The 21976-nt window shown below is 42.6% G+C and overlaps 1 long non-coding RNA gene across 1 annotated transcript; it reads right to left on the reverse strand.

Annotated features, from left to right (window-relative positions):
• Positions 1 to 16824: 16824 nt before the first annotated feature.
• LOC115291521 lies at positions 16825 to 21774 on the reverse strand. The gene is made up of 3 exons (XR_003908505.1): positions 21654 to 21774; positions 20184 to 20365; positions 16825 to 16861 (listed from the first exon to the last, which is right to left on the reverse strand). It is a non-coding gene; the product is annotated as an uncharacterized LOC115291521 (long non-coding RNA).
• Positions 21775 to 21976: the final 202 nt, after the last annotated feature.

Here is a 21976-nt window from a genome sequence, read left to right on the forward strand (position 1 = left end):
AATAAAGACAGTGTAGTATTTATATGCAATGGGATATTTTTCAGATATGAGAAAGAAAGAGATCTTGCCATCTGTGACAACATGGATGAAATATGAGGGCATTATGCTAAATAACACAAGTTAAACACAGAAAGACAACTACTGTATGATCTCACTTCTACATGGAATCTGAAAATGCTGAAGTCATAGAAAGAGAGACTAGAGTGGTGATTATCTGGTGGGGGGGGGTGGGAGAAAAAGGGAGATGTTGGTCAAAGAATACAAACTTCTAGTTATAAGACAAGTAAGTTCTGAAGATCTACTGGACAGCATAGTGACTATAGTTAATAGTGTATTATATACCTGAAAGTTGCTAAGAGAGTAGATCTTAAATGTCCTTACCACAAAAAAATGACAATTATATGATGTGATATATGTGTTAGCCTATGCTACAGTGGTAGTTACTTGGTGATATATAAGTGTATCAAATCAACACCTTAAACTTACATGATACTATATGTCAATTATATCTCAACAAAGTTGGGGGAAACGGTGCATATGAGGTAGAAAGGGGTGAATTTGGTATTGGTGATAGTGAGTATAAATTGTCTGTTGGGCATGAAAATAAAGATACCTAAAAGGCAATTAAAAAATAATTCTGAAGGAGAGAGTGATGTATATTAAGAGAGAAAGAGAGAAGAGAGAGCATTGTAGCCCAGAAATGTGAGGTCTCTACCCTCTAATATCCATCTGCTAACAAGTGGCGGATACAGCAATATGACTTCATATAAAAAGTCACAGAACCCTACTAGAATCCAGGTTTCCTGATTTCTGGCCAGTACTTGTTCCTTTAGCCTTCTCACAGCTGGAAATGCCACGTTATGCTCTTCTTTTAAAATCGTCCTAAACAATTGTTGGCTAAATATGATCTCTGTTCATTGACTTCAACCACTAGTTGGGGTATTTAAATAGGGATCTTCTCTCTAGGAGTTCAGAGCCCATTTTAAATACCTGAAGGGATGCAAAAAAGGAAGGCTCTTCAGATTTATTGTGTGAAATCTCAAAGACAGAGATAGAGCCAGTAAGGATATAATAAACAGAGGGACCGTTTATTTAAGCCTTTTTGACATACAGAGCTGTCAAGAACTGGAATGATTTGCCTTGAGGGAGGGAGTGAGCTCTTTTCCATTGTAGGTGAGCAGGTGGATGCTCATGAGATAGTAGTTGGGCCAGGTGACCTCTAAGATCTCACATGTCCTTAATAAACCTGTAAGGAATTTTTAAGCATTTAATCTAAATAATTCCTTCTTAACCCATTTGTATATCTGCACCTCCAGTGAGTTACTATCACTTGGGTTCATGAGTTTGTTATCCACTCTGTAAAGTAGTACTTTTTATTTCCTTTAAACCCTGGGGTAAGGGGAGACTGGGAAAGTTCTGTTTTTCTCAGATTTGCTGGTGAAGCACATAGTTCTCTTCTATCAAGCATTGTCATATTCCCCAAGCCTTCTCTTTTTTGATTGAGAAAATCTAATTGTGTTGTCTGTCTTTATACCAACCAGCTCTATCATATCCATGATTTGAGTAATTCTCTGTCTTTCCCCCCACCCCATGCTCCCTTCAACTCCACTGAATTTTTCGTGAAGGTCCATGAATAGAACCGCTGCATTTGTCCTGAACCCTAGAGTTCTCAATTTCTGCTCTGGCACTGATTACTGTGTGACCCTGGACAAATTACCAATTTTCCTTTGTAAAAAGAGGAAAACAATACTTTAAAAAATTGCTAAGAGACTCAATAAAAGAGAAGAGCCATGCAAGTAGCCTGCCCTGTACCTGGTACAAGGTCTATGCCCAAAACCTGGTTGTGAAAGTGAAATGAAGTAAAACCTAAATGCATTTCCTGAATTGTGATACGTTAGAGTCCAGCATTCTATAGAGAATTGGGTATATTTTGCTTAAGAGATTTGCTCAAACTGAAGCTCTGTTGTTACTTTTTTTTTTTTTTTAATTCTCCCGAGCTCTTTATGCCCTAAGACTTAAAGGCAGGGAACTCCAGTTTGTATTCTTTCTCTGTGATTTATTAGCTCTGTGATTTGGGGTCATTAACATCTCTAAGTCCATTTCCTCAACTGTAACATTGAGATAATAGAAATACTTGACCTGGAAACACAGGCTTTGAACTCAAATCCACTCAGAATTCTAATCCTAGCTTCATCAATTTCTTGCTCTTTGACCATGGATGAGTGGCTCAACCTTGCTTGGTTTCCTAATATACAGATAGAAAAAACAAACACCCACTTCAGAAAATCATTGCCATAGTTCAGTGAGACAACCATGTATGGCATCTACTATAACCCCTGGGGTCACACAGCGGGTTCTTAACAATTAGTTGCATTCCTTCCCAAGTCACAGAGTTGTCCAAATGTTTTGTAACTTCTAAAGGAGTGGGCAGTTATTAGAGGTTATTGTTTGTTGTGGTATTCCTTTACCTAGAAGCTACACTGTATAGTGGAAATAACACTGGATTTAAAGTTCAACTGGGAAGGGCACCTGTGTGGTTCAGTCTGTTAAGTGTGGGATCTCATGATTTGTGAGTTCAAGCCCCACACTGGGCTCTCTGCTGTCAGCATAAAGCCAACTCTGGATTCTCTACCCCCTCCTTCTCATCCTTCCCCTCCCAGCTTTTCAAAAATAAATAAACATTAAAAAATAAAAAAAATAAAGTCCAACTGGAATTGAAGTGATGAAACCATTGCAAAAGCATTCTGCTCCGGAGGCTTGGGTTTCTGGTCCCACATGGATGATAGGGATAATAGACATCTCTCTCAGAGCCCCTCACAGGGGCACTTGAGCATCTGATGAAACACTAATGGTGAAACCAGCAGGGTCTGAAAAGGAGGCATTGTGATGACTAGAAATGTTCAGCAACATTTACAAAAGTGGAGGTTTCACTACCTTCTATTCTTTCTTCCATGTCTTCTGTTAAAATGTGAATGAAGTATAACCCAATTCAGAGTTGTTTCTGATTTCTGGAGATCCCTTTGTTAATTTTCTCTACTCAAGGAGGTTGCAACAATAGTATCATTTCATATCCTATGATCCTTGTCAAAAATGACATAGTCCCAATTCTGGAATCAAGCCAATCTTCAATGTGTAAGTCTGGCCACAGATGTCTTAAATCTATGAAAATGGAAAGCACTGTGTTTCAATAGTCCCCTACGTAGATCCTAGCCCTAATGTCTTAAGGGAACGTTGGTTTCTTAAAGTCCTTCTGTTTTTTTTCCAATGATAGCTTATATTAGTTACATTTCCATGATCCAAGAATCCTGAATTCAAGATATGGCAGTCAGATTCAACATCTTATAATTCCCAGGCAATCCTTCACATGGGTGGAAATCCCATTGGCAGTATGACATTCCCTCTGGGCCAGTGACCATTTATGAAAGGATGTGCATTCTGAACAATAGCTTCATGTTTTTACCCATGACTTCCTTCAGAATTTGGGGTAAATGCCATCTGGCTCAGGTGATTTGCTTAGTTAAGTTGCCTATTCCATTTTGGTGGAGGGGGGTAAGGAGGAACTATATAGCATGGGACCCTGACTTGAGAGGCAAGAGTTGCACTCTTACCTCAAATATGCAACCAGTTTGCTGGATAAATGACTGAGCAAGTCATTTTTCTCTGTGGCTCAGAGACTTGAAGGCGTTGGATGAGATGACGTCTAATGTACCTTCCAGTTTTGTCATTTTGTGATTCAAAACATGCTATTATGCATAGTTCTTCCTGGTAAGGCTCTTGAGGAGAAAGGCGGGGGTCCCTGAAACAGCTGATAGCACATCTACCTTTCCTTACCAGTACCCAGATGCTCTCCTTCGAATAAATTCTGGGTGAATATCCCTAATTAAGCATGCTAGACTCTGTAGAACTCAGCAACTAGAATGGCAACTTAGGTCACACGAGAGCCCAAAGGAGATGCAGAAGAATCATTTGTATCCATTTACTACTAGTCAAGGAAATTGCAAAAAGACCCATTAATGAAATTTAGAGTAAAAATGAAAAGGAGGAAGACATGGCATTGCTTGTTTCATGGTGCCGCCCTGAAACTAGATCTTCATTAGGGCCTCATGCAGAACGGACTCCAACCACAGAATCTGCTGAGGTCCATCTCTTACTGTGTGACCTTGGGCAGGTCTAGCTCCCTCTTTGAGCCCTTATTCCCTCCATCTGCTAATGAGCATCTTAGACCACAGCAGTGTTTCTCAAAGTGTGACGTAGGCATGAATCATCTAGACATCTTGCTAAAATGCAGATTCTGATTCTATACGTCTGGAGAGGGCCTCAGACTCCTCAGTTCAAACAAGCTACTCAGTGCTCCTGCTGCTGCTGCTAGCCCTTCACTCATTGGGAAGCAGAGGGATAGATCATTTTTTTTAATGTCTATATTTGAGAGAGACAAAGTGTGAGGGGGGAGGGGCAGAGAGAGAGGGAGACAGAACCTGAAGCAGGTTCCAGGCTCTGAGCCATCAGCACAGAGCCCGATGCAGGGCTAGAACTCATGAGCTATGAGATCATGACCTGAGCCGAAGTCGGATGCTCAACTGACAGTCACCCAGGTGTCCCCCAAGATCATTTTTTAAGGTCCTTTTTTGGGCTGTGAACACTCCATGATGCCAATAGTCCCTAATACTAGGGGGAGAAGCAGGGTAGGTAAAGCTCTCTAGATGGCACGCCTTCTATCTTAAAATACCTTCTCATTGTAGACAGGCAAGAATAGCATTTCTATTAAAATTAAGCCTGGGCTTAAGCAGGAGAGAAGGTAGGCACTGGTGGGCATATTTGCTCTAAAGCTGGAGGCAGTCCGAAAAGATACTGATGCTTGAAAGGAAAAGAGAGAAGCAAGGGTGAAAGCTGACTTGAGGCAGGTAGCAAAGTCAGGGAACAACGGTCCACAGAAACCACAGACGACAGTGTTGGAAATAGTGGTAGAAAAGTAACGACAAGCTTAATGCTAATTCTGCAGAGATGCATGGTTGGCCCTGCATTTTATAGATACTATCTCGTGCACTCTCACAGCATTCCTGTGAAGCTGCCGGGGAACCATAGAGCTCTCCGCATCACGAAGGGGAACTAGGAGGGAGGGAAGGGCTGGAGGCTGAGAACACCGAGAGAGGGGAGCCCCTCGGGTCCAGCAGGCAGAGCCTTGGCAGTGACATCTTGGGGACCAGCCTCGGGCCTGGCGCTTCTCCACACACACTTGGGCATACCCCACTCAGGTTCTCTCCATGATACCCTGTCAAGCCACCCGTGGGCAGTGGTGTGGGGGAAGGAAAGTGTCTCAGCAGAACCTCAGTTTCACTTCCTGCCTTGAACACAGAGAGTCATTATATAAATATCAACCTCAGCAGCTGCTACTCTCACCCCTCTTCTCGCTATTACTCCAGAGGCCCAGCTCACAGGCAGGGTGCCTGCAGCCTCTCACTTTCCCCTGATCCCATAGCCCTTACACTGGGCCGGCCAGGTGGGTGCCTGGGGCAGAAATGAATCACAACCTCTCTCTGAGTCTCCAGCCAGCCGTGCCCAGTGGCCCGCGCCTCACTGAGCGGGGGAGGTTGTCCTGACCAGTGGCCCACGTTAATCAAATTAAACCTCATTTACAGACCTGACAGGCAGTCAGCCCATCTGGTGAGCCCACAGAATGCACCGTCAGCACTCGTGCTGATAGAGCTGGGGCAGGTTCATGTATGTGCATCTATTCCATGAAATGAACTAAAATCACCAACGCGTTCAAATGTGTTTTAAGTCAGGAAGTCAGTGTAGCGTGATAGAGTAGGGGGGAATGGAAGCTCAGAAATGGACTCAAGTCTCCACTGCGCTATCAGTGAGCAAAATCTTCTGCTAATCTTCAACCATATAAACTCTCCTTTGAATACTAGCTCAGTTTTGTTCACTTATTCTATTTCTCAAGATATGGTTAAAAAAAATAAACAAGGTCCCAGGCAGGTACACGTAATCCCTCTGATCCTCAATTTCCTCATCTTTAAAATGACACCAGCCCCACTTCTCCTCTAGGGTTATGATAAGAATATAGGGGATGTGTGATGTCTCTTTCTCTGTCTACCGAGCACACTGATTGACATGTAATAGTGTGTGGCAGTTTGCATGAGTGTGTGTGTGTGTGTATAAAAGAGGTTAGCAAATGGAAAGCTGTTCTTCCAAGCTACTTTAATTACTCGTGTCTTAAAAATGTTACAGCCATGACCATCTTAGAAACAGAAAAGCTGATGCAGAGCCTGGTAAAACATTTCACTGGGGTCTTGAAGCAGCCATTAGAAAGCTATGTTTGGGGATCTCAACATCTATGTCTTACTTAACAGATCAAATGTTGTCAAAATATTATGTTCATTCTCCCACTTGATGCACTGATGGCCCAACTAGATATTTGTGATTTATTATTAAATGCCAAAACCAGATTACTAAGCAGTTTATTCTGTATGAATCCATTAAATGAATTATACATATGTTTGACAAAAAAAGAGCAGAAAAGGATGGATGCTGGGTAAAATATTAACTATTGGTATAATCTCTGGATGGTGATATTTGGGTGGCTTAAAGATCTTTCTTCATGCACAGTTTTAATCACCAAATTAGTTTTCTCTCTTCCCTTAAACACAGATATGAGGTGTCCGGTAGAAGGAAACCACAGTTGACAGAGCTGAAGCAGGTCACCATAAGTCCAGGAAGATTAGGGGTCTGGAGTTAATTAGTTTCCTAAAATCTGTCTCTCAAGAGTGAGCAATGGGTTTCTGTATTTGCCAGTATTTCATTCAGTCCCCATCCCGTCACTATTCATTCACTTGGTCGTCAGTTACTGGATTGTTATGCATTGTTGAGGTAGGGCATGGAACGGTTGTTAGAAGACTGAAGTTCATATTCTGCTACCATTTTCCAGAGGTCATGAGCCCTTTTGTCCCTTCAGGCTGCCTGAGGCTCACTGGTCTATAAAATGGGACTCATGATGAGCATGAAAGCTCGTTGAGAGCTCTGCAGTGTTGAGCAGGGGACAGGCTTCTGTGACGTGCCATGCATTATACCAACAGTGCAAGATAGAAAGGTAACTCATACAGAACTGGTGCTCTTGAGAAGTTTGAGCTAGTATAGTCTGCTGGCTTGATGCCAAGTCCAGCAATATGGGACTATGAGCTATTGAATCTCCCTCTCTGACTCTTGATTTTCTATTTCTCCTGTAAAGGAATTATTAAGCCCAGTTATTTTCAAGGCACCTGCCAGCATGGATATTCTATAAAGCGAATGAAATCAGGAAAAATACGAGGCATGTTAAGGTATCCATCATAAGCTGATATATATCATCTGCTGGTTCCTGTTTATACAGCAAAGACATGGGCACATTTTAGATAGCACTGGTATCCCACAGGGCAAGGTCCAGGTCTGCTGGTATCAGTCTTCTGCTGGCTTTCTGCTCAGCTTCCATCCCTGTGGGAGAGACAGAGAGCAAACTCTTCTATAAGACTTTAAAGTCTTGAATAAACATGATGGGCAGCATGTTTTGGTCATGTTTGTAAGCTATTTCTCAAACCTCACTATGAAGTGAATCTGGATAGGGAAAGCAGAGAGTGGGAGCAGAGGGGAGCCCATGTTGGTAATCTGGAGCCCAGCGTCTAGGGACAGCCCAGCCAGTGACCAGGTAGTGACATGCATTTATTCCTTGTTTCATTTATTCAGGAAGTATTTATGGTGCACCTACTATGTGTATTAGGCACTGGGTTAGACATTTGAGATAATATGATGGGTAGACTATGTTTTTCCTGAGAGCCAGAGTCTTGTCCTTATTTCTCCAGTGCTGAACATGATCCTGCCTTGAGGAGTATGTAAACTAGTGGTTGTTTAGAACAATCATTTCCTTTCCTGGAACCCAGTGTTTTCATTTGTAAAATGATTTCTGGGGGGATCGGACTTGATGTCAGAGATCCCTTCTAACTTGGGTGTTTTGTTCTGCTGTTACATTATTTGGAGTCCTGCAGTGAAAAAACTTTGCATTCAGAGATGGAGGAAAGGTCTCAGAACAATACGCAGCAGAGGTGAACTGAAACCTCCAAACCTTCTGGGGATGTGTGAAGCCAATAAATCACACTGATCCAGACCGGGAGCATGATGCTGTGGCTGAACACACTCGGACAGAGACCTAGAATCTCCGAGTTCCCGTCACCACCCCCACCCCCTGCTTTTACCTGTGTCACCCAAACTCTCCGGGGATGGTGACACCTACCTCGCATATTACTGTGATGATTAAATATGAAAACACATATGAAAGGTCTTTGTAAACTCTGAACTGCTTTATACATGGAAAATAGAATTAATATTCATGAAAGAGGAAGAAATAAAAGGGCACCTTAAAGAATGAATAGGCACCACCCAAGCAAATAGCTGCGTGCCAGACACTGAAGTACACACTTCATAAAGATCAATCCCTTCACCCTCATAACAAGAGGTAGGAGATGTTATTATTCCTATTGTACAGGCAAAAAACCTGAGTCCCTGGGAGTTTAAGTACCTTGATCGGGGTCACCCCACCAGTACGTGGGCTCACACCAAGGGAGGCTTGACTACAGAATCTGCACTCTTCACCAAAGTGCCCTTTTGCCATCTGCATGGAAAAATGTTTTCTGATCCAAGTTAATTCTAGCCAATAAACTTGGTCTGAGAGCCAAACTGGGTACTGGACACATGATGATGAGGACAAGGGCCATAAGTAAATAAGGAAAGACTCTAAGGAATAAGGAAATAGATACCACAAATATGACTGGTGTTGTAATAATGTAAAGAAGAATGTGGAGATGGAAAAGAGGAAGAGTGTTCCAGAGTCTCCTCATTTAACAGACTAAGTACTTAGGTGGTGGAAAAAGAGAAGTTCAAGATAAGGCTAAGAGGGAGAGGTGTCAGAGCCTCATGGTGAAGGATCTTGAAGGCCAAAATGAAGTGACTGGGGTTTAGCTCGGAGTCAATAGGGAACTGTGAAGGGTTTCAGAGCAAATGAGTAGTGCATCAAAAGTGGACTTTTAAGAGAGTTAAGCTAATAAATCAGAAGAAAGCCACTTTTCTTGGACCAGCACTATTACCAAAATCTGTGGACTGGTAAAGATGAAATGAGACCAAAGTTAATTTTTCCAAGTTGAACCTCTTTGGGAAAAGGGGATGAAATTTCAGGGATTTAGTATAACACTGATACTGCAAATGGTCAAGAATGGAGAATTAGTCCCAGTCAGGAGTGATGTGTTCCCATCTCATACTTGACTGTGTTCCCTTCATTGTTGGAGTGTAGCCGTGCTTCTGGTGGACCTCTCCAGTAATGGGTAATCTTCACTCCATGGAGCAGCCTGCTATTCTTGGACAGCTCCTACTGCTGGAATGTATTCTTTCTCTTCTCTTCTCTTCTCTTCTCTTCTCTTCTCTTCTCATTTTTATTTAACTACAAGGGCCCAGCACTATTTTATTCTAATCTAAGCATGCCTTTATCTCATATCACCATCTTAGTAACCCCCACAGCCTCAAACCTGTCTTAGTTGTCAACAAGGGAACTTTGTTGGGGGTCTGAAGGGACAGAATCCAGGAAGGAATGGGGAAATCCCATAGATCGTCCCTGTCACTGGTGCCACTGGGTCCCAGGTAATGAGATTCACAAGCGTATAAGACATGGCTCCTGCCTTGGAGGGGCTCAGACTCTGGAGGGTGGGTGAAGGGGGTGAGCAAAAATAAATAGGCCAAAAGTAGACATAATTTGCAATATATACATAGGAGGCCCTCAGTCTAAACTTCGTGGGATCAGGATTGCATCTGCATCCCCAGTGCCTAGAATGAAGCCTCGCATAGTCTCAATAAATTTTTATTGAATGAATAAATGAGTGAGTGTATGAATAAGTGTCTGATAACATCTGATCTAAGTCTATAAGAAGATTCTTCTGACCATCCACTTAATACTTCACTCACTAAAACTTGGCGATCCCTATTTTATAAGGACCCCTGTGAGGCTTGTCTTAGGAAGTAGATATTAACCAACCAAGAATAGGCACAAAGGCACCTACTGCTGTATTAGACAATACTGCTGGTCCCAGTACTGACTCCCTGACCACATGCTGAATCAACAGGAGCCTGACCTGTTGAGTGAACTCGAATAAGTCACTTAACCTCTTTAAAACTTCAGTTTCCTGTCTCTTAAAGCAAGGGAGTAGCATGCCTAGTTCACCTAACTATTAAATAATTTCATGCTGGGCAAGAACTTGATCTTATGGGGAAAGGATCGGAATTATCTCGGCAGGCATCTTTCCTAAAGCAGCTCGATCTTTTTAGAGCATTCAGACTCAAAGGTTAGCTCTGGGGAGCAGCTGACATTAGAGGGGCATTTGAACCTGTGAACTTTTGGCTTAAAAGTAAGAGTTCAAGTCTCCCCAGCTTCTCTCTGGTGTTGCAATATTGGCCAAGGGTGGCTGCTGCACTCTGCGTTCGACCGGAAACCCCAAATTGGGTTTGCATCTATCTGGCCGAGGTACCTTCCCCAGCTCCACCTCCAGATGTTCCATGGGGGTTGAGGTGTGGTGGAGGAGTTAACAGAGCTTGGTGTCTCTCTGACAGAGGCGAGTGTGTGCACCCTCATGCACGAGAGAGCCGGGGGTGGGAACGAACCAGCCTGCTTCTGTAAACGTGTGCCGCAGACAGCCACTGGCCTCTTTAGGCAGAAGGAAAATGCTTCTGTAATCACCAGAGAGAGGTTTCCCCATCTTCTCTCTGAGAATGTTTGGAGGCCATTTCTTTTTCAACAAACTCCCAAGCTTTCCCCACCCCCAACATTGGTAATATTTCAGTGGCTTTTCCAAACTCGCCTGCCTGCTTTTTAATAAGCAGGGCTTTGCATTGATGGTACATGTGCAAGGTCTGACCTTTTCATAGGAAAAAACATTCATAACTGAAGCCTATATATAGAAACTTAAGACTGGAGCAGATAAAGATGTAGGTCATATGACTTTTTGTGTGTGTGAAGCATAATGCAAAAGGGATGCAGTAGACAGTTCAAAACTCATGAAATACTGCCACTGGTTTGAGCCCTCCTAATATTTATCAAAAGCTTTCAATAATGACTTTGTTTTCAACTGGGAATTATAATGCCACCTTCTATCCCTGAGCACAGGAATTTTTTTCCACAGGGAAAATTTACTTCGCTTAAAAAGGTATTGCACTACCTAGCTAACTCTTAACTATTCCTTTTAAAGGAAAGAACAGTTACCATAAAAATGCATTCAACAGAAAAATATTTAAAATAATAGGATAGCTAATCGAAAGATCTGATATGTGTCACTTATCAAAGAAAAACAATCCCCCAGGCCCACCATTAATCAAGTGAACAAAAACCCAGGTCCTCAGCATCCAAGCCTAAGATGACCTGGAAACTGCCTACCTTTCCAACAATCCCCTCAATATCCCTTTTCATATGCTTTGGTCCACCAAATCTTACAAGTCTATGTCTCCATGTTCCTTTACTTTTGCCTTGCTTTCTTTCCTTTCTCTTCTTGAGACACCCTTTTCTGGACATCTCTCCATGTCCAAGTGTATTCTGAAATCTATAGCTCCTCTACAATGGCCTCCATGAATCTTCCTTCTCTTCCTTTTCTGCCCTTCCCAAGCTCTTTGCTTTCTCATGAGCTGATCATAGCTTGCTCTGGACCCTGCCTACTGGTGTTCATGTCTTATATCCCATTCTGCTAGACCATGAATTCTTTGAGGGCAGGGCAAGAATAATGACTAAGACACTCTCTATCAGTGTTGGTTGTAGTACGTATTCCTGGAGACCACATACAATAGAAAGCACCTATGAAATACATTCCAGCAGAATGGTTATTGAGTGAAAGAATCGGGCTTTGGGAAGCACAAACAGTGATTTGTTCAGCATTTAGTGTATATAGTCACTCTGGTAGCCTTACCTCATTTAAGTATCAGCAATGAATCCATGAAGTTACTATTACTGTGTCACCTTCTAGGGCTGAAAAAAAACTAAAGCTCAAAGCAATTAAAAGCCTCAGCCAACATCACACAGCTGGCAGAAAATAGGCTGGGTTCAAATTCATATCTGTAGGGCCCGGTGGTTGGCTGGGAGCTGACTTATTCCAGCTTATGAGAGCTGATTTTAAATTATCAGGAATTTTGTGAACTGGTTGAAAGATACAGCCATTACCAAGTACTAAATCAAGTAAACATGCAAATGAATTCTATTACAAACAATGGTAATAAATACACAAAATTCTCCACTTCTTATTTATTTCATGACATTCTATTATACATATGTTCTTGAGGATATTAATATTTCTTGTATTTGTACTTTAGAAATATTCTATAATGGTGTGCTGCTGCTGTTTCCAGACTTAGCTTTCATCCGGTAGTGCCCAGCTTTGGACCATTGGCAGGTAAGCTGCTTCCTGACAACAGGAAATCGACTTACTATGCTCCTTTGGGTTTCAATAGAAACAAGCAAAGTGGAGCAAAGTGGGAATTCCAAAATATGTATATAAACTCATTTCCCCCAATATACGTTAATGTAGTAACCTATTGTTTTACATACATAGCCTTGGAGCCTAGATTTCACGTGCATAGTTTCCGCAGTATATACTTATATGTGGTCTCATGAAGTGAAATATGAACTTTGAATGAAAGGTTATGGGTTTCAGTACTAGTTCTTTAACTCAAAAGCAGGTTAGTTAACATTGCTGGGCCTCAGTTTCCTTATCTGTCCAATAAGGAGTTTGGCCTAGATGTCCTTTAAAGATCCTTCTGATCCTACTTCTAAATGACACAGCATGTTGTTTTCTTCTCTAGGGCTCAGTTTGTGCTTTTATAAACAGTGGGGGGTGAGGGGGAGGTTGAACCAGGGAGCTCCCAATGTCCTTTGCAGCTCGTAAGAGGGTAGATCCATGTACTTTGATGTCATATTTTCTACCTAACATGTCATTCTTATTAGATACCAGTAGGCTTTCCTGCTAGAAAAATGTCAGGTCACCCCCTGAGCACCCAGAACTTTGTTGCCGGGGAGGACTTGGAGATGGAACAGGAGCTCTAACTACCAGGAAGAGGCCAGGCTGTATCAGCCCTTAAAACACAGGGAAATGCGTGGGTGCAGGGAGCGCCTCTGCTGTTTCCTTTTAGATGGTCTAGAAGACTAAAGAAGTGAGGATAAACTATCTGTACAGAGGTTTTGATTTGACACTCCAGCTGGGTCTGCAATGAGGAGGGAAGGGGGAAGGGAGGCCTGAGATGTAAGAAAGGTGATGATTTCTATTGGACTGGGGAGATGAGGAGGGATGATTGGAGGGAGGGACGGAAGGGACATGGGAGGGAAGGAGGAAAGGAAAGGAGGGGAAGGAAGCAGAGAAGGAGGGACAAAGGGGAGGGAGGGAGGGAGAGGAGAAAGGAAGAAAGGAAGGAAGGAAGGAAGGAAGGAAGGAAGGAAGGAAGGAAGGAAGGAAGGAAGGAGGGAAGGAAGGAGGGAAGGAAGGAAGGAAGGAAGGAAGGAAGGAAACATGTAATTCTCATGGTGGGCAGACCACAGGTGCTCAGAGAGAATGTCTCCATCCTTATCTGTTGACTTATCTGTTGACTCTAAGCCTAAATCTATAGTACCTTTGTATCTTCATGGAAAATCAAAAAATGTTCTTAACTCTTCATCAATATCTTCATCCTCATCCTCACCCACACAACTCCATATACTTTTCAGGTTACAAGCACTTTGACATTCATAATCTCATTTAACTCACAGAACGACTCTGAGAAACAGGCATTATTACTTGGACTTTTCAAAAGAATTGGAGGGTCAGAAAGGGAACTGATATTGCTCAAGATCACCCAGGTGTAGAGCTGAGACTGAGACCATTCTTTTCACTCTTAGATTGGTTTGCTTTTCAAACCCCCAAATGTCCTTTACCGGTAGCTGAAATGATGAGTTTTGGAGCTGCTGCTCACCCGAGGACTCACAGAATCACACTAGACAATCACACATCATTGAATCCTAGACTTGGAGGGGACCCCACACATCCCTTGGCCCATTTCTTTGGTTTTCACATGGGGGCAATGCAACTTACAGAGGCACATGGCATGTCTAGGTTCATGTACAGGGTCAGGATCAAAGCTGGGACTTTACCTCTTGTCATTGCCAAATAACCACTCCAGCATTGTCCACTTTTGTGACTCGTTAGCCACCAGCAGTATTAAGAGGTTACAACTACATTAAAATCCTTGACTATCATTGTGAGGATAATGTAACATTTTTACCAGCATAGACATGGACTGAAGAACCCTGGATGGAGAAAGGCCAACATGCTCCAATCTCAGCTGTCATTTTGCATTTCATCCGCTCTGTGCCAGCAATTGGATTTATTGCTGGTGAGAACAATGACTCATGCACTTTTGATGCCAACCAGCTAATTTATCATGCCATGGCTTGGTAGGTTCAAGTGTTTAGTATGTGATCAAAAATAGAGACCCCCTGTCATCCAGTCCCTTAAAATTGGTCTTGCCTGAGCCTGAGGACTTTCTCAAACCCAAACCAAACTTTTACCTCAAATGTAACCAGATAGGCTTTATTTTAAGAATCGCTTACTTGTACACCTCATCGTGAAGGCAGGCAAAATAGAATAAGGACAGTTGCCTCATTTAGGAATTGCCTGTCCTGGGTCTATCCCTACTGCTTTTATTAAATTGGTCTGTCCACTTGGGCAACTCATTTTTTCTCTTTGGGCCACATTACCTCCATCTGCCAAGAGAGAAGTTTAAAGCAGGTGACCTTTGGGAGATTGTCTATTTTAATGAGCTCCTTATAAGATTCTACTTTTATCAGAGCTATCCTGCTACATCTCACTTTTCCTACATGGTCTTGCAATACTTTGGAAATAAGATTTGGTCTATGTTCTCAGAGGGTTCTGCTCTGTTTCTAAAAGGATGAGGGATTCCTTGAAAATGAAGATGAGCTATATCAATTTAACCTGTATGAAGTTAACTTCAGGGTCAGCAGTGAGACTACCACAAGCTTCAGAACTTGACATGACTTAAGCCTTCTCTCTCTCATTACTATATATATATATATATATATATATATATATATATATATATGAAACTTGCTTGCCAGGCCAGAAGGAAAGGCCACACACCATGACCTTCCAAGAGGTGAGGACGAATTCAGAAAGAAAAAAAACTCCAGAGGGATAAAAACAAACAGAATGTCTTATTTTAAAAAGGCACAGATAGTTGTCTCAAGACTCAGCTGCCTTTGGCCCTGGAGATCTGGCTGTAATGATTTTCCTAACATGACATGAGAACTCAGACTAAAACTTGGGTCCCTTCCTTCATTTGCTCAACTGGTATTTCCTAAGTGCCTCTGCAGTGCCAGGTGCTTTGCCATGCTGTGGGAAAACAGGGATGATTTTAATATCACTCCGATCACAGGGAACTGGGAGTCTTACAGAATTGATTTGGCATGTGCACAGATTATTGTAGTTTAAGGCAGTGGCTTCAAGGCCATGAGAAAGTTCTGGGTGCTCAAAGGAGAATAAGATTCCATCTTGCCTAAAGTACTTCCCAGAGGAAGTGATATTTTCAGTCTTAATGGTGGTCAGGCAGAACTTCAATGTTAATGAGCCAGAGACTGGGGAGGTTACTTCTCTATAATCCTGTGGGGCTTTCTTTTTTCTTTTTGGTTGTTTGTTTCATCCGTAGAATGGGATAATAATAGTATCAACCTCATAGACTTATTGTAGGTACTATGAGTTCATAAGTATGATCTCTCAGAAAGGCTCTTGGGACATAGTTAGTTGCTCAAAAACATTAATCATTATTTTTATTCTTAACACCAGAGTGAAATTACCCAAAAGTTTCTCACAGTCTTTAGCGAGAGATCAGTGGAGGGAAGCCCCATGCTCACAGAATGCCTCTGTGGCTACGGTAAAGCCTACTTGGGTATTCATAGATGTCCAAGCTCTCGGGCTTCTGTGTGCCCTTCTTTCCTCTCCCTGTCCTCCACTGCTCACCTTTCTTTAACTCTCAACTTCAGACACACACACACACACACACACACACACACACACACACACACACACCTCTGTTTCTTTCTGTAGAAGCTGGACTGTTTATCAAAAGCCCCGGGTGTAGGAGTGTTTTAAATGATTTTTGGAAACCAAAATGATTTTAGAGATAATAGGCATCAAGACGGTGGGTGTGAAATAAAAACAATAGGCAAGTTCATATCGAAATCTTTACATTTAGAAGAGGTGGGTTGTCCTTTTTGTTGTTTTTTTTTTTTTCCAAAAGCGTCATCATTTATGTGGTTTGAAAATAATCTTTCCTCTGGAAAGTAGACATTGCAAGATACAGCACAGAGATGTCGCTGATTAATTGTATGAAGGGCTCAGTCTCTCCTGAGCGGGACTTTATTCTCTTTCAGGCATGGCAGCCTACAAGAATGAATTTGCTTTGACTCATATATTTTACATAAACCAAAGAGGTTATCCCTAAGATGAACTGTCTGCCTTACTGTTCCCCACCCCCACTGCGTCCCACATACCATCACAGGAAGGCATTAGCAGTTTCAAAACTTGAACTTTCTCTCAAAAATTTCCTTATTTCAACCAACCAGGATTTCTGCATTAAAACATAATCGTCACCTCGCCGGTTGTAATCAATGATTATGGACATGTTGTCCATTGAGATGTGTAGATAAGGAGATGCTATTTGTCCCTTACCATGAGAATGGCAAATTGTGGGCAAAGGTTTGCCTTCCTGGATTCAGCTGCGGTTTTAGCCTCTCTCTGTTCACACTGTCAAAAGGGATAAGCACCTGTAAGAGGCGGAACAGGATTAGGGTTCTTGGAGCTCATCTAGTTCACTCCGCCCACACCTCCATTTTACAACTGGAAAAACTGAGGTCCAAAGAGAGAAAGTGACTTGTCTAAGGTCACACAGGGGTCAGGACCAGGTCTTCTGAGTTGCAGTCCAGGCTTCTAGCAACAGAACAAAAGATTAAAAGGCTAGCGCAGAACCACCAGCACTCTCACGAAGTGTAATAACACGATACAAGACTATCTGACCTGAAACAGTTGTTATGGGGATGAATAAGAAAATGAATGTGAAATGTTCATATAGGACCTTAAAGCACTAACTGGATGGTTGATGAAGACCACTCAACACCTTGTCCTGCCAATGGAAAACTAAGAATTACTTTCTTCCTGCAAATAAAACAGAAATCCCAAGGCCATTTGAACTGTCGTGTGCCTTGATGTCTTCTTGCAGCCTAAAGTTTTTAGTTTTTTTGTTCCTGTTTTTTTTTTTTTTTTTGCATAGCTCAATACTAGGAAGTTTCATGTCATTCTAGAACTAGAGATCATGTTTATCAGTCTATCTAATGGGCAATCATTTTCAAATGAGCATAAGGGTGGCTGAGATCAAAAGCAGAAGCACTACACTAAACTTGAAGGTAGCATTTGCTGACCTAAACCCTGGGCAAGAAGTCTACACTCTGAGTGCAGGATCCCCAGACCTGCCATTAATTTCCTTGGCACCACAGAGACCTTCCCTCTAGAGCAAGGGTGACTGGGGGAGGTGGTTGAAGGAGAATTCTCAAATTATGTCAGGCCTAGGAATGGAAGTATGTGCCGCTCTTGGAACTTTTACGATCTGGATTTAAGACGAGTGGAGTCACCTGGATGATTGGCAGAGCTACGTTTCATGCCTGTAGAAGCAGGAGCAAACGTTTGGAGCAAACCACAGGAAGAAGTTCCCACAAGAAGAGTGTGGTATCGAACTTTTGAGCAATCTAAACTGTTCAAACATGGAGCGGGCTGCCTCTGAGAAGATGAACACCTGTCCCTCCGCCCTCCCCCCACCCAGCAGTTGTTCAAGAGAGGCTGTTGGTGGGGGAAGGTTGCTGAAGGGGAAGAGTCTAGCTGAGAGGGGCTTCATCCCAGACAGAGCCTCTTGTGGTCTGTCGCACCCCCAAAATCCCTCTGAGAGTCTAGAATTCCTTTCTCTATAGAGGAGTGATGCTGGGTGAGCCATGGGAGGCAAAAGGACTACAGGCAGAATGGAAAATCCTTGAGCGGCCTCACTTTTCTTTCCCATAATAGGAGAATGATGGGACCCTGCTCCCAGGGAAATGAAAGGGCAACAACTTTCCAAGACAATAAAAGGAGCTGCCTCTCGTTCTATATTCAGGCAACATGTGGAAATTCTTGCTTTCAGATGAATTATGGGTTTGGTTTTACCGTTTTTTTTTTTTTTTTCAGCACAAAAGCTTTCGTGGCTGAAGTGATGTGATCCATACTGTGCAGCCGCGCTGCCAGATGCGAGGTAGTTCAGGGCTCCAAGGACTGCCCTTCGCAGCCTAACAAGTGAACAAGCAGGGGTGTGGGCTGCCTTGGAGGGTGGTAGTGCTGAGGTGGCTGGAAAAGTTTACTTGATATTTGTGCTGCTGCTTTGAGAGACCAATGGGATCCTTGGAGAGTGTCCCACTGTGAATCAAAATGCTCCATAGAATATAAATTCCATGAGATCCAGGTTCTAGGGCCAACTTAGAGGAATGTTGCAGATGCATAGCCCCCTCCCCTATAGATTTGCATGCAAAGGTTCTGAGAGGGGCTGGAGCAAAGCAACCTGTTTCATTTTTAATCATCCTGCTTTTCTCTAACTTATCTGGCCATGGTGACCATTTTAACCTGAACTTACTATCATTGTGGGGACTGGTGCCCTATAACATTTTTGGGTCATCCCATGGATTTGGTAGTCACTGTCAGAAGGACCGACAGACAGTTTCTTTCAGAACTGAAAGAAACTCGGAATTTAATGTCATTACTCTATTTTTTACCTAAAAAAAGCCAAAGCCCAAGGAGTTATATAAAACTAATGACCAATAGCCATTAACCCTGACCTACAAAAGACCTGAAGTTTAAAAATGTCAGCAAATGACTGTGTAACATGAAGTCATGGATTTTGATGTAATATTACATTATATATAAGGTTAGATGGAAGTTAAAAGAAAACTGGAGATGTGACTGGCTTCTAATTGGAGGTTTCTAGATTTTCTCCTCTCACTGCTTAGGTCCACCATTCCACTTTTATTAGCACTGGGTGCTCTCCTCTCTAAACTGGGGAGGATAATGCTTGTCTGGCTGATTTCACAAGTTATTGTGAGAATCAAGAGAGAGAAAGGATGTGAAAGTGGTTTATAAATTGTAAGGTACTATATAAATGGTAGGGGCCCTTCCTTCTTCTAATGCGTTGATGCTTTGGCCAGCATCAGCAGAGTATGTGTATTTTCCATTGCTCTCCTGTTTTGTGAACATGCTTTGCATGAATATCTTCCCAGATCCCATCTTTTATCCACTTTCATGGGTCAGTGAGGTGACCCAGGTGTGGAAGCTCTTGGCAAAGTCAGTTACCCCCTGGAATGGGACCCTGAACATTGCAATGTCTCTACATGCATATGCTACCAAGTTGACTAGCAAAGGAAAGCAGAAAGTTATGAGTAAGGCCAAACTCTTAGCAGAGCTTTAGATATGTGGCTCTCAATTCTCATAAACACCTGTGAAGAAAACAAAGGCCTCCAAATCCTGTGTTGTCAGGACTAAAATTAAAAGAAGAAAACAAAGAAGCCAACAATATCACCACCAAAAGAAAAAAGAGCAGAAGAGACAGAATGAATGGTTGATGAAGCCTTGTATCTTATCTCTGGAATGTTATTGATGATCTGAGTGTAGTGTGTGAGGGCTTAAGTGAAATGAATTGGTGGTTTCAGTTCCGGATATGGTATGCAAAGAAAAAAAATCACTCTGAAATTTAGAGCTTCCTCGTCTGAGCTTCAGGAAGCCACACACCTGAAGCTGAGCGTGGAAACTGACTCATTTCTAGCCCTTTAAGATTAGCCTCTCCAGCACCCAGACTGTGGGTAGGATCTGAGGCCTAATGGGGAACCAGAATTGAGTCTGACCAAACCTGGAGAAGGTTGTCGGATGCACAGTTGTATTAGGGCATTTGGCCTTTGAGAAGTTTCTATAGGGAGCGGGCCTTCTGGACAAACTATCCCTGAAGCCTTTTTAGTACAATTGCAGTTGAGGGTAGGTGGGTGGCCTGAAATGGAGAAAACCAAACACAGATGTAGGGCTTACCTTATTTTCAGAGTCACATTACATCAGGTTGGCTGACTGACCCAGTTGGGGGAACAACATGACCTTAAGGCTGTGGGTAAAGGGTATCATGTGCTTTCACACCAACAAGCCCTAAGAACTGTTCTTCTCCTTCACTGTCCCAGCAATCTGCGGATTTGGCATTCTGCCTGCCACTCAGGTACCTAGGAGGCCAAGGAGAGGTGTTTCAAATAAATTATTTAGAAAGAAAAGAAGATTAGAACTCATACATTCCCCAATGTCCCTTTATACCTCAAATAGAGCTGTATGTGATGTGACAGTTAAACTGAGACATGGAACCCCAGATGATGGAAGGAGGCTCAAATCTCCTAGAAAGAACCATCTCAAGTTTGGCCCTTCAGACCTTAAACCAATAGTTTGCAGACTTTCTGCAGACCATCTTAGCAAGAGAAATAACCACTCAGATGTCCTTGTATGCCCGTCTGATCAGCACATTGAAAACAAATCCAAGTAAATGACCTGTTTAAGGACAATAAGGAGAACACTGGTTTAAGTGAGAAGTCGTCGAGGAATAAGATGACGTTGGGGATACAGTAGCAAAAGAAACAGCGTAGAGTCAGAAGATCTGAATTGACTAACTCTGTGGCCTCAGTCAGGCCACTCAATCCCTCTAAACCTCCCTTTTCCCGTTTGTAAAGCATGAGCACTAATTACAAGATGCGAGCGCGTGTTTGAGAGCACCTACCTTATAAATGGTGAGGACCACGCAAAGGCCCATAGCCATTACTATTTATAAGCTTTTAAATATTAATGATTAATTTGTGTTAGAAGGGAGATTTCAGACTTCATCATAGAATAAGTATTAATCTTCCAAATTTTCCCGTCTGGAAAGCACTTATGAAGCACGTAAGTCCACATTATTGATTTATTGGCATGCCACTTCCAAAAAGTAGTTAAAGTAACATATGAGATATAAAGATAGTAGTTTCATCAAAACACAGACAAAACATAAAGATGTGGTCATGAAAGAAGAGGACAGTGAAGGGGGAAGGAAACTCAGGAGCAGGATACTTTTAATTAGGCATATAGCATGATTTTGAGCTTCCGAGGAGCTTACACAAAAAGGGAAATGCATTCTATTACCCAATCCTCTTCATCTAGTAAAGGAAGAACAGCTGTGGATGGACTGGGTTGGGGGAGGGCGGGGAGGAACTCACACATCCAGGCCCTGAGCTCTGTGTGTCTTGTGGACATCTTTATTCAAGGGATATAAAAAAATAAAGTGTACAGCATCTTGAAAAGGAAGTGCAGTAAAGATACTGTTCCAGTCTAACCACTAGGTGATCTTTTCCTCGGAATCAGTGCTTGCCTCCCAGAACAAACAAACAGCAAAATGATTAATAGAAGGAGCAGGTTGCCTTTAAAAAATAGGGCAGTGAAAATCAGCATGTTTGCCCCTGGCTGGGGCGTGCCACGGGCCCGGGTACTCACCGAGGCAGTCACCATTCATTAGGGGAGTCAAGTAGGCAAGGCAGTCTGCAAGGTGCCTTGCACAAGGTCACTTGGTGTCTGCAAGACTGACTCTGCATTCTGAGTTCCTTAATATGATTTTTTAGGTCACAGTGTTCTAGGCAAAGCTCCCTGTTGATGTACATCTCTCATGCAAGATTTAGATCACCTCTTTTCGGGCAGAGCTCCATGGAAACACCGCCCATGATTTCTGAAATGGAGTCTGATTGGGTCCCGGTAATGCCCAGCTGGAGTGGACAGTGTTCTCTGCAGTTGACACATTGCTGGACAGTTGGCAAGCATGA

The sequence above is a fragment of the Suricata suricatta genome, chromosome 5 (genome assembly GCF_006229205.1).
Source record: "Suricata suricatta isolate VVHF042 chromosome 5, meerkat_22Aug2017_6uvM2_HiC, whole genome shotgun sequence".
NCBI classification, from domain to species: domain Eukaryota; kingdom Metazoa; phylum Chordata; class Mammalia; order Carnivora; family Herpestidae; genus Suricata; species Suricata suricatta.